Genomic DNA, 11,977 nt, shown 5'->3' on the forward strand with positions numbered 1-11,977 from the left:
AGTACTTGGATGGGTGACCGTTATTTTTTTGCATTTTTTTTTCCGTTTTTTTTTTCATTATGGTACGGAACCCTTCGTGCGCGAGTCCGACTCGCACTTGCCCGGTTTTTTTTAGCATTAGAAATAAGGTAAACAATCTTCATGTGTCTTTTAATTGAAAATCACATTTTAAAAATAAGATACGGCAAATATGTAACAATTATGAATCTAATACGATCATTTATATTCTTCTGCTTTCATAAGTAATAGTTACTCATTTTTAAAAAGCGATTTTCAATTAAAAGACATGTCAAGATCGCTTACCTTCTTTCAAGTTCTTTCTAATGCTAAAAAAAACGAACTGTATATGGTGTTGTTGTTCTGAATTGTGTTATACCTAGTGATTTTTAAACTGGTTAATATAATTATCTTTTAAAAAGAGTAGACTGCAATCAACGAGATATAGTTTCTGTATGGTCTTATCACTTGAATATTTAGTCGTTTTACTTCTAACATATTATTTGGCGTCAAAACTATCTCGTATCTTGGTATCTCATCATCAGTAATAAGTATCCAGCTGAAGGCGTCTATATCGGCATTTTAGGAGCTAAATTTGCAGAATATTGTGATATTACTTTTTATACTACGTGCTATTGTAACTATATTCCTCATCCTCTGCCAGATCAGTTTTACGTTTTTCTATGGCATTGCACATAACATACAATCTAAATTCAGGTAAGTAACGTAGTTCATAACATATTCTTCTTGGTGGTTTCTTCGGAGCCAACAATTCTTATTCCACAATTTCCCAAATTTTCCAATAATAGTCGTGCAGACCGTACAAATATTGTTTTCCCTTAACTTGGAACAAAAAAGACACTGAATGATATTCTGGCCAAGTGCCTGCCGACTTCTCGGAACCCGCTTTTCCATTGGTCAGTAACTCTCGTATGTACCAATTATTCTTGTCACTTAAAGCATAAAAATAGAATTTGCCGTTCATACTAAATGGGAAACTGGACACATGTTTATCTTTCCAATTTTCTGCAATGATTTCTTGACCTATTCTACCATTTGGTAGTAATTCTTGAATAAAGTAGTAGTTAGAATCGACAGTGAAAAAATATACATAATGTGAATATGCGAATCCGATCCTATAAATGCTGTTCCATCTCCCGCTGTCCGTCTTGGAACCCAATTTACCACCCGATTTTAATTTATAAATAGACCACTGATGATCAATTTGGTGGAAGATAAAGTGTTCGCCATATATTTTATATGGAAATATCACTGAAGGCATCGAATCCAATAAGCCAGAGTCTGTTTTCTCGCCAATTTTTCCACTAGGTGACAGTTCGTGGATGACCCAAGTATTTTTGTCACTGATAAGGTAAAAAAAGCCTCTCTTGTGATCCTCTTCTAGGGAAAATGAAATTGCCTTAGTGTAAAAATGTTCCCACACACCTGCATCAGTCTCCGGGCCCATTATTCCATCTTCCAGCAACTCTCTGATGAACCAATGTTTTCCGTAGGAGCCGTAGAAGTATTGTTTGTCTTTAATGGTAAATGGGATAGAAATCTCATGCTTAAGACTCCATTCACCCTTATCGGTTACTGCATCAATTGTAACACAATGAATAAAACTAATACACGCAAGAAATATAAAAAGTTTAAAGCTTACGAAATACATTTTTACACGGAATCGCTAGCACAGCAGTTCAGTGCTTGAGTGAACATGAACTATGCTTATTTACCTAACAGTGATTGAATATAGGGTAAACCCTCCAGTGAATGAACACCCCCCAGTGAATGAACAAAATCACGTTTTTTGTCTAAAATAAGAAATATAGCAATTTCTACCACTTGTCGTATTTTTTTTCTTATTAACAACTCTATTTCCTATGCAATTTCAACCCCTGCTAAATTTATTTTCGACCAGTTTGAGCGTGACTGGCGTTTGAAGTTTACGTATTTCTGGTTTTGAAGTTTTGTATGCAAAAATTATATCCCAGATAAGAACAGTGTACGTTTGGAGCAACATATGACGTGCTTATTCAATGTTTACCTGTACAAAGTTTGGTTATTTGGTTAGATTAAGAGTTTAACCTTCTATAAATGTACACTTTATCGGCGTATTATGTGATTAAGACTTTATTTTTTATAGTTCCAATACTGGCTTATCAAATGTTCTGAAACCAGTAAATGAACGGTGTGTTCATTTACTGGTGTCGTCTAGATTTAATTTTTTTTCTAAATTTATGTGTAAACGAATTGGTATTGAGCTTGTTTTTTGTGATCCTGCATAGAAAATGATTCTGATTCTTTCAGCCAGTATTGGAACAAACAAAATTTCTATAGTCCATTTACTGGATATTTCATGCCTATGTATGAACAATACAACATTTGGGGTGTTCATTTATTAGATTTCTACTAATTCTATGTATGAACAATGTAACCACGAACAATGCAATGACAAGTTTATTATTTTAAGCATTATTTGCTGATCCTAACCTTTTTTGATCAGAATATGCTCGTTGTTTCTTGTTTTAAAAATTGATACTCTTTTTCTTATTAATATGTAATAGGTTCTGGTGAATAACCATCATTTTATTACATTCTAATCTATTTGAAATCAATATGGAGGGGATAAAAATATATTAACGCTTTCGCTATACCTACTAAAATAGAGCTGGAAACGTTTTTTGTGTTAAAAATCCTGAAGATCCTAAAGATCTAAATGATGTTCATTCACTGGGTTTTGCGGTGTTCATTCACTAGTTTTTATGTTCATTCATTAGGTTTTTGGGTAGTTTTTGATAAATTCTGCTATAACTCAAAAACTATGAAAGTAATAAAAAATCGCAGAAATTACTTTATTATTTATTAAATGAAGATTCATAAAATTGCAGATAATTATTGAAATTATGAATGAATGCTGAGAAATGATTTTTCAAACTTGCATAATTCCTTAAGTGTTCATTCACTGGAGGTCTTACCCTATAGCAGTCTCTCTCAATTAAAGTAGTGACGTGCGTTGGGGTAAGTACGGAGTAGTATTGTAGTTGGTATGGTAGATTCACGGTTTATTTTTATAATTCACTCTTGTGAAAATAAATCGAAAAATTGATACTTGTTGTAAGTATGAACTTTAACTTGCATACCTATATTTATTATTGTATTAGGGGCTATTCATAAATTACGTCATTTCAAATTAGGGGGGGGGGGGGTCTGGACATCGGATGACGGTAGCATGAAGTAGGAGGAAATGGGGTCATTTGAAGCATGATTTTTGGATGATTATAGGGGGGGGGGGTCAAAAATCGTCAAAAATCGATGACGTAATTTATGGACAGCCCCTTATACGAGATGCCGTTTTAACTTTATGATTGCTAAAAAAATAAAAAATAAATTATTTTTTGGCAGGGAACGTGCGACTGTGGACATTTGTGGTGAGTGTGGACTTAATTCAAAGTTTGAATCAAGATTGGTTTGAATTTCAAACCATAGTGAACACTTGAAATGAAATCACTATAGTGAACAAGATTGGTTTTGAACTGAATATGGTTTTGAACCATATGTTCATAGACATATGGTTTATTTATAGGAATTTAAATCCATTCATTTTTTGGTAAAGTTGACGTCAGTATTTTCTCGAAAATCAAAGAACCGTACGGGAAAAATAGCAGGTAAGTAAGTAAGTTTTCTTCTGATCAAGCTTCTCGACTCGGAGGTCGGAAAGTGAAAGTCGGAGTCCGAGTTAGAGAAATAATCAAAATCGGATTGGGAACGGGAACGGGACAGGAAACGGAAATAGGAACAAAACGGGAATTGGAACGAGACGGAAAATAGCAGCGGGCCCAGGCACACTCAGTCTCATTCCCAGGAATGGGACTGAGTGTAATAAAGAGGGCAAGAAAATGGCATTGGAAGATGTAAAATCACAACTAGTTTTGTAGATAACTGAATTATTCGCAATTATCCCGATTCTGACTTATACCAACACACCCTAAGGGGCTATTCATAAATTACGTCATTTCAAATTAGGGGGGGGGGGGGGGTCTGGACATCGGATGACGGTAGCATCATTCACGCATGGGTCATTTGAAGCATGATTTTTGGATGATTATAGGGGGGGGGGGGGTCAAAAATCGTCAAAAATCGATGACGTAATTTATGGACAGCCCCTAACAAGGAAAAAACGTCCATAAACCATCCCACAATCTTTAAGGTCAACGTTTCTCCATTCTACGTACCCTTTCGCCCCTCTCGGTTGATAATAATGACTTGTTAAATTCGTCAACAACAAAGATTTTGTCCGGCTCATTTCTTTAACAGACTATAAAACAAAAACTGAGCAAACTGAGGTAAGAAAAAAAAAACCGGGCAAGTGCGAGTCGGACTCGCGCACGAAGGGTTCCGTACCATAATGAAAAAAACTGAAAAAAATGCAAAAAAAAAACGGTCACCCATCCAAGTACTGACCACGCCCGACGTTGCTTAACTTTGGTCAAAAATCACGTTTATTGTATGGGAGCCCCATTTAAATCTTTATTTTATTCTGTTTTTAGTATTTGTTGTTATAGCGGCAACAGAAATACATCATCTGTGAAAATTTCAACTGTAGTTAGTTGTTTACTATTTTTTTATATAAAAATATATTTATTTATTATATTTATATTTTTTTATATAAAAAATGAGTTTGTGGTGAAATGACATAACACGTCCCCATTATTTATTCATGTTCTCCAACATATAACGAAATCAGTAATTCATTAACAATTTTTTTGAACAAGTCTCTTCTCAGAAATTAGAAGGTTTGGTCAATTTTCAGTACTTTGAAGGCCATTTTCTCCTAACAGGTTGAGTTTGGGCAGCTAAAAAAAATACGTGTCCGTTATTTTAGACTACTCTATAACATATATCAAAATAAATCAAATCGGAGTCGGACAGTTGGGTACCCTTCCTTGTTAGTAATAGGGTCCCGTTTTAATACCTTTTGGGTACGGAACCCTAAATTACCTTTTGGGTACGGAACCCTAAATTACCTTTTGGGTACGGAACCCTAAAAAAGAAGTGGAAACGATTTATCAAGTGGGTGTCCCCTTTTCACCACTTTGTGTCCCGTTTTGTCTACAATACTTCCTCTTTTTTCTCAATAGAGTAAAAGTAGGTACGCTAATAGAAGAAGTACCTAGGTAGTTTTTGAAATTAGTATAAGTAATATGTCTATTGAGAGCGTGTATGTATACTTATAGTGAGTGCGCAAAACGCACAATCTGAGGTCGACGGTTATCTATCTTACGTATATGGACTTTCCTAATTGCATTATTTTCCAAGTGCCCGATACTGACTTTCTTGTAAAGTAGGTAATTAATATGAAATCAGTAAGCACCAGCACCAGGAGTCCGATTCTAGGCTACATAAAAAAAAGTTAAAACTCAGACAAAACCAATACGAACATCGGTATTGGTACTTAAATAATTACCTACGTACTCATTGATCTTAGTGGACCATAGTTTAACCTTGTACCCAGAACTGGACTATTTATACAGGGCCTCCCACGACTGCCACATGGAAGGGAAGCATGGTATAATAATATACTCCGCCTGGTACTCCATTCCGAGATTCGCGTATGACCTAACTGACACGCGCCTACGTCATCATGCTGTTTACAGGTTCTCAAACTTTGAAATGTGGGAGAATTTTAACCAACGGTGAAAATTATTTTCACGGCATTAATTTTAAGTTATTCATGTAGAAACATAGTAAAATAAAACAAATCTAATGTATTAAATTAAACTTTATTTATCTATACAAGACAAACGTTTGAAAAACTAATTCACAGTTACACATTATTACCAAGCTTACGGCGTGAAAAGTTTGGAAAACACTGCGACTGCTGACACTGAGCGAGAAGGAAATAACAATTAACACGCGTTCGACAAGGATGACGGTCAGGGCATGAAGTTATCTAGATCCGAATTGTCAAATGTGCACAGCGCTATCCTGTGTTGCCAGTAGTATAAACAGAATTACCCGAAAGTCTGAAATTTCTTTCGTGAATCGGAAGATATTGCTAACGAGTAATTAAAAATGACGTGTTATTGTAAAATTTAAGCTAAAATACATATAAATGAAAATTATAAAATTATAAAGAAATACTTTAACTTATTAACCATAGGTATAATGTACCCATGTAACATGTTATGTTGAAATAAAGTGGCAATGTTATTGTGACGTAGGCCCGTGTCACTCTGGGAATGGAAGACCATGTTTTATTAGACCATGGAGGGGAAGTAGATACTATACTGTAGATACTTAGGAAATGTTACTGAAAGAAGACTTCATTTTTATTTTTTAAAACAATACGAACTGCATTCAAAGAATTTTATAGGTAAATAATCGCCTGTCTGAACCGGGGATCGAACCCTCTAAATGTGGTAACAATGGCGGTAATCGCTCAGTACCATCGCTTACACTGTTAACTGACAGTTCGTAAACCTTATTACCAAAGGGATAAGGTCCACCGATGGACAGTGTCATACTTTACTGTTTGTACAATGCTGCCGCCTTAAGAAAAAAAACCATAAGTGACAATTTTTGCGAAATTGAGTTATTGACACCCTCGAAATCAGGAAGAAAAATGTGATTTTTCTATCTAGCAGTTATTTCTGTATCTCTAACAGGTCTCGATTTAGACAAGCATAACTACACGCTATTTTGGTAAAATTACTGCCTTTTTGAGAAAGAAAAAGCATAAGTATATATTCATAGACAGAAAAGTACTAAATTGACGACTTGTGTTTTTTTCCTTTGTCTTGAATTTGAGCCCAACAATTATTTCACAAGAAGAAAAACCATATATTGGTATTTTATAAAATTTCTATGTAAAAAAACCATAAGTTGACAGAAGTGTTCATTCTTGTTAATATAAAATAATGATTAGTCATATCCCTCGGAATCTGAAAAAACATAAGTTGCACGTTATGTTTTTTCTATCTCGTATGACTCTTCCTTATGCTTTTTCTGCTTGGTGTCGGTTTCAAAAATGTAAACTTGTGCTTTATTTATTAAACGTTGTGGTCAGTTATGCTTTATCAGGCTAGTAGGCAGTCCCACTCCGGTCCCCTAAAGGACAGATTTCGGCCGTCACTCCTGGTTACTTTACTTCGGAAGAGGTTGCGCGTACGACGCACGTATTAATTACTCCTGTGCCTACTTCAAAAAATATATGAAGTAAATTTAAAAGTGGAAAAAATACTGTCTTGGGTGAGACTTGAACTCACGGCCTCTGGATCCACTTTTAAATTTATTCTAAGCTTAGTAGCATCGTTAGCAGACGTTTCTGCTTGTTAAAAATTAAAATATTAGAAAGTTTTAATGTGTAACCGTGATTGTAATAAGTGTGAAAAATTATTCGTAAGGATACTTATATTTATATCCATGTTACGTTTCTCACCTTGTCGCGTATTCCAGATTTTGACGCGTATTCAAATGTAAGTATACCTATGCATATCTGGAATTAACATTATCTATTTATTTATATTGGTGTTAAGTAACTTTTCTATTGGGACTGCTGTTGAATAACTACCTAAAACATATTATAACATAACCTAACGACGAATTTAAGGTACAATGGTTTAAAATAACGTGGCTTCAAGTTTCGGTCCTATGTATAAACACGTACAGTTTTACATTGGCACATGGCTTAATTTAGTACAGGATACACCGCCCAAAGTCATGCTTGTTCATGAAACAGGCTTTTCCCAACTATTTATTTTTCATTATGTTTGTTTCATGAGTATCGCTTTGTTGTTATTTTTGTGATTGCATGTTTTGTTATAATATAATATAATTGATAGTTTTCTGAGTGTTTGAGCTGTATCTAATATTCTAATTCTAACCATATTTTATTCTAAAATTCAAAGGCTGTTTGCGCTTGCTTCTTGGCTGTGTTTTGGTTATCAGATTTTAAAAATAATTATGACATTTTAAAGGTCTCTAATAGCATTTGTACTTAGGTAGTGCAATCTAATTGTGCAATTTTTTAGTTTTATACAACATTATTAATCAAATATATCTAAAAATATCTCATTTGTTTTCTTTTAATAAATAATCCTGAATCTTCGTTGTATTTTTATAAATTCCTTTGACGAGATAAATCATAATTTGATAACGTTAACTAAGCAAAAAAAACATAAGGTACATAATTGTGCTTTTTCAGCTTCGAGATCGGTCAGTAACATGAGCACAACTGTGTACTTGTGTTTTTATTTCTTAGACATCGTAGTGCAAAACTAACACAAAAATCATAAGTACTTACACACTTATGACATTTAATGTTAGTAAAGATATTTTTATTTTATTTATATCACGAGGCAGTAACTATTTTTTCTAAATAACTTATTTAAATAAATAGATAATGATTCGAATAATTTACAACGCATAAAAATTCTACACTATTACTTTGTTCATTAACAAAAGTTTCAACTTTGTACTTTGAATTTAACCTATTTGAACAGGAGTGCAAAGTTTTTTGGCTTTTTCTCGAAACTTACTTTTTGTCAGTTATGGTTTTTTGTCTTAAGGCGGCAGAATGGATATAAATCGACCTCAATTTTCCGCCGCGGATTCTCACAACTATTTTCACGGTTAAAGTTTCTCGTATCGGTTCGGATTTTCGGGATATAACTTTAAAGTGGATAGGTATTTAAATACCGTTCTTAAAGGCTGCCTTGAAGTTTTAATGACTCGATCTATAATAATTTTAATAGTGAAGAGAAAATGTTATGGAGTTTGTAACTTTTCTGATTTTCTTGAGCGCCTACTCGTTACTCGTACCACTTTTTTGGCCGTCATCTTTACTTCTTTAGGCGTTGTCAAGGTGTTCGGTATAATATATCACATGTATTTTAATTCGCACACCTAAAGTTGGTCATGCAGATCTTGTCAGTAGAAAAAGGCGGCAAATTTGAAAAATGTAGGCGCGAAGGGTCAAAGAAAATTTGAATTTCGCGCCTTTTTCTACTGACAAGATTTGCTTGAACATCTATAGCATAAGTTGCGTTCTCGCGCGCGAGTTCATACTTAAAGTCTCACTAGATATATGGAGTCGCGCGCGAGAACGCAACTCATGCTAGACCTGTGCTAGACCGACTGGGGCCTAGTAAGATGACAAACGTTGATAGTAAAACGCCAATCGAAACCAAAAAAATGTATGAGACATTCTTCTAAAATGCATGCACTGAACCATTTTTCAAACATTTTTACATAAAATCATGACAGACAAGCACATTTTTAATTGTAAAAACATTTACTTACTTACCCTTACGTAGCTCAAAATAAATTTCGATCTGTATCAAAACAACGGTTGAAAATAATTGCGAATGGAAGTAGAAAAGGGTCCACCTTCGGTCAGGTTGGACGATAAATCCTTGTTCGGGCGGGACAGTCCCGTGGCTGTAAATATAGATGTCAATGTTGCTTACATTTCTGTCAGTTTTGGGACGATTTCCCTCATTAATTTTGTATAGGCTGTCAAAAACTCGCTATAAATTTTGAATGAAAAGTGGGTACACTTTTTAAGAAGGTAATCTTTATTCTGATTATAGCAAACCAAAGATTTTTTGAAAACAATTAAAAGAACCTAGGTTGGAAATTGCAATAGAATTTTAAATGTAAAAATGCAGCGCCATAAGCCTTGCGAGGATAAGATTAAATTTTCTATATATTATTTGTTTCATGCGCTGCCATTCTTTTTATTATGTGAAGATACCTATCTGCTTATTGGAGTTCAATATTGCCGGGGAACAAAATAAACTCATTATAATATAGGAGGCAAACGAGCAGACGAATCGCCTGATGGTAAGCAATTACCGTCGTCCATGGACGATGGATCCAGAGGAGAGAGAACATACTAGAGATGCACCGGATATTCGGTTACTATCCGGTATCCGGACTATCCGGCCATGAGTTTAATATCCGGCCAGATACCGGATAGTGCCCTACTATCCGGCCAGATACCGGATAGTAACATTGCTTGATTTCGAAGTAAACTAATTGGATTTAAGAGACAATTTAAACATTCCACTGACTTGCACGCGCACTCATTTCTAACCTAGAAATGTGTCCGCGCGAACGTTCACTAGGAAACAGGTCTGACCTGCGAAATGCATACCTGAAAAACCGAAATGTAGGTATAGTTCCGCTGGCCGAATATTCGGCGGTCGGATACCGGATATTCGGCCGATGGTCAGGCCGAATATCCGGTATCCGGCCAAACAACTATCCGTTGCATCTCCAGAACATACTATCCAATCATCAGACGCTACGGAGCCACGCCGTTACGTCGGCGCACTCGTCGCCCAAATCCAATCTTCTTCTTCTCTCGTGTCGAAGTTCCTCTAATACTCTAAACAGTAAATCCAATGTTTAATTTGTATCTTATTTTTATATGTATTTTTTTTCTTTGTCTCATTGTATTTTTTTTTAATTTGTAGTTTCACAGTGCCTTGGTTTTACTGTAATGCGGTGTTACTTATTTGAATAATAAAATAAATCCTAGATCAGTTGTGAATTGTGTGTCCGATATCCAGTCCAGAAAGAAGAGAGTAAACATTTTTTTTTCTTTTCTTGTCAACAAATGATAAAATACTATAGTTTGACCTATAGTTTGTCAAAGGACTGTCTCATTTCAATCATAGACGGAGAGAATCATACTATCTTTGTCTTACACTGGTACTAGCACCTAAAAGAAAAAGGATGAGTTTGGTTTTCCTGGGTCTATTTAACTGACTGGCAAAATGGTTTGACCAACTATATTTAAAATGATAAGGCAACCACTTATATTGTAACTAATAAGACAATTATTCGTTACAATATAAGTGCGTTCATTTTAGGGGGACAAAGCTTATTGACCTAAATAAAACTCAGAAGAACATAATACGTTGCTATTCATTTATATTCTGAGTGTCAAAAATTATATTTCTCCTCAATGAATGATATTTAGTATTAGGTGAGACTTGCTCCAAAATGAGACTTGGTTGGTCACCTAAATTACCTGAATTATAAAACCATAATTATTTGCCAAGGAATAAAAAAAAACTATTTCACTATCCTAAAAGGAACCAATCGCTATAACGTTCTGATTTTGTTGGATATTTTAAATGTAATATAACTGTATCATTTAGGGTACCAAGTCTCCCCTAGTATCGAGTTTCCTCAATCTCCCCTTAAGAAAAATTCGATTCGCCCAGTTACGAAGTTTAAGGGAAAACTAATCTAACTATCCAAAAATTCCACTAAGCTTTCGTACAATATTTGATGTGAAAATCGAGTTTGATCTTAGACCGTGTAATTTTTATCAAAAGGTGCCTATAAACTTAGATATTGAAGTAAGGTTTAGTTACGTGGCTGAGTGCTTAGGATCAAAGACTAGACATTATTAACAAGCTTGAAAGCATTTACTGAACGTAAATTAAATGAAACTTTAGTCTAAACTAAATAACATTATCGTACCTATTTACTTAACTCACCGATGATAGGATCTTCTAAAAAGAGTAGGTATAATTTGTTTATTTAATAGGACAGATTCAATAGAATAGAACCTAAGAAATAGTTTTAAAATAGGTACCTACTAATATCAGTCTATAAAACAATACAGTCATTCGATGAAGCCGTCTAGACAGGGCAATCGTGCGGGGTGCGAGGGGTGAGTCGCGCGCACCCGAGCTGCGTACATCGCCATTGTTAGTAGCTCGGTACTAAATTACTAATTACAGGGCTAGCGTATCTTATTTGAAATGTGCAGTTTTTTGGGCGGTTGTGTAAAAGTCAGTGACAATACTACTGTGTGCTTGTGCGGTGTCGGCATTTACGCAAACATCAAAGGCGTCGGTCTACTGTTACTTTTTACACTGTGCTATTAGCTTAAAACACATTCCGAATTCCAATTAAGCTTTTACCGCAAATATTTTTGGACGGGAAATAAAAATACGAC

The sequence above is a fragment of the Cydia splendana genome, chromosome 7, assembly GCF_910591565.1.
Source record: "Cydia splendana chromosome 7, ilCydSple1.2, whole genome shotgun sequence".
In the NCBI taxonomy this organism is placed as follows: domain Eukaryota; kingdom Metazoa; phylum Arthropoda; class Insecta; order Lepidoptera; family Tortricidae; genus Cydia; species Cydia splendana.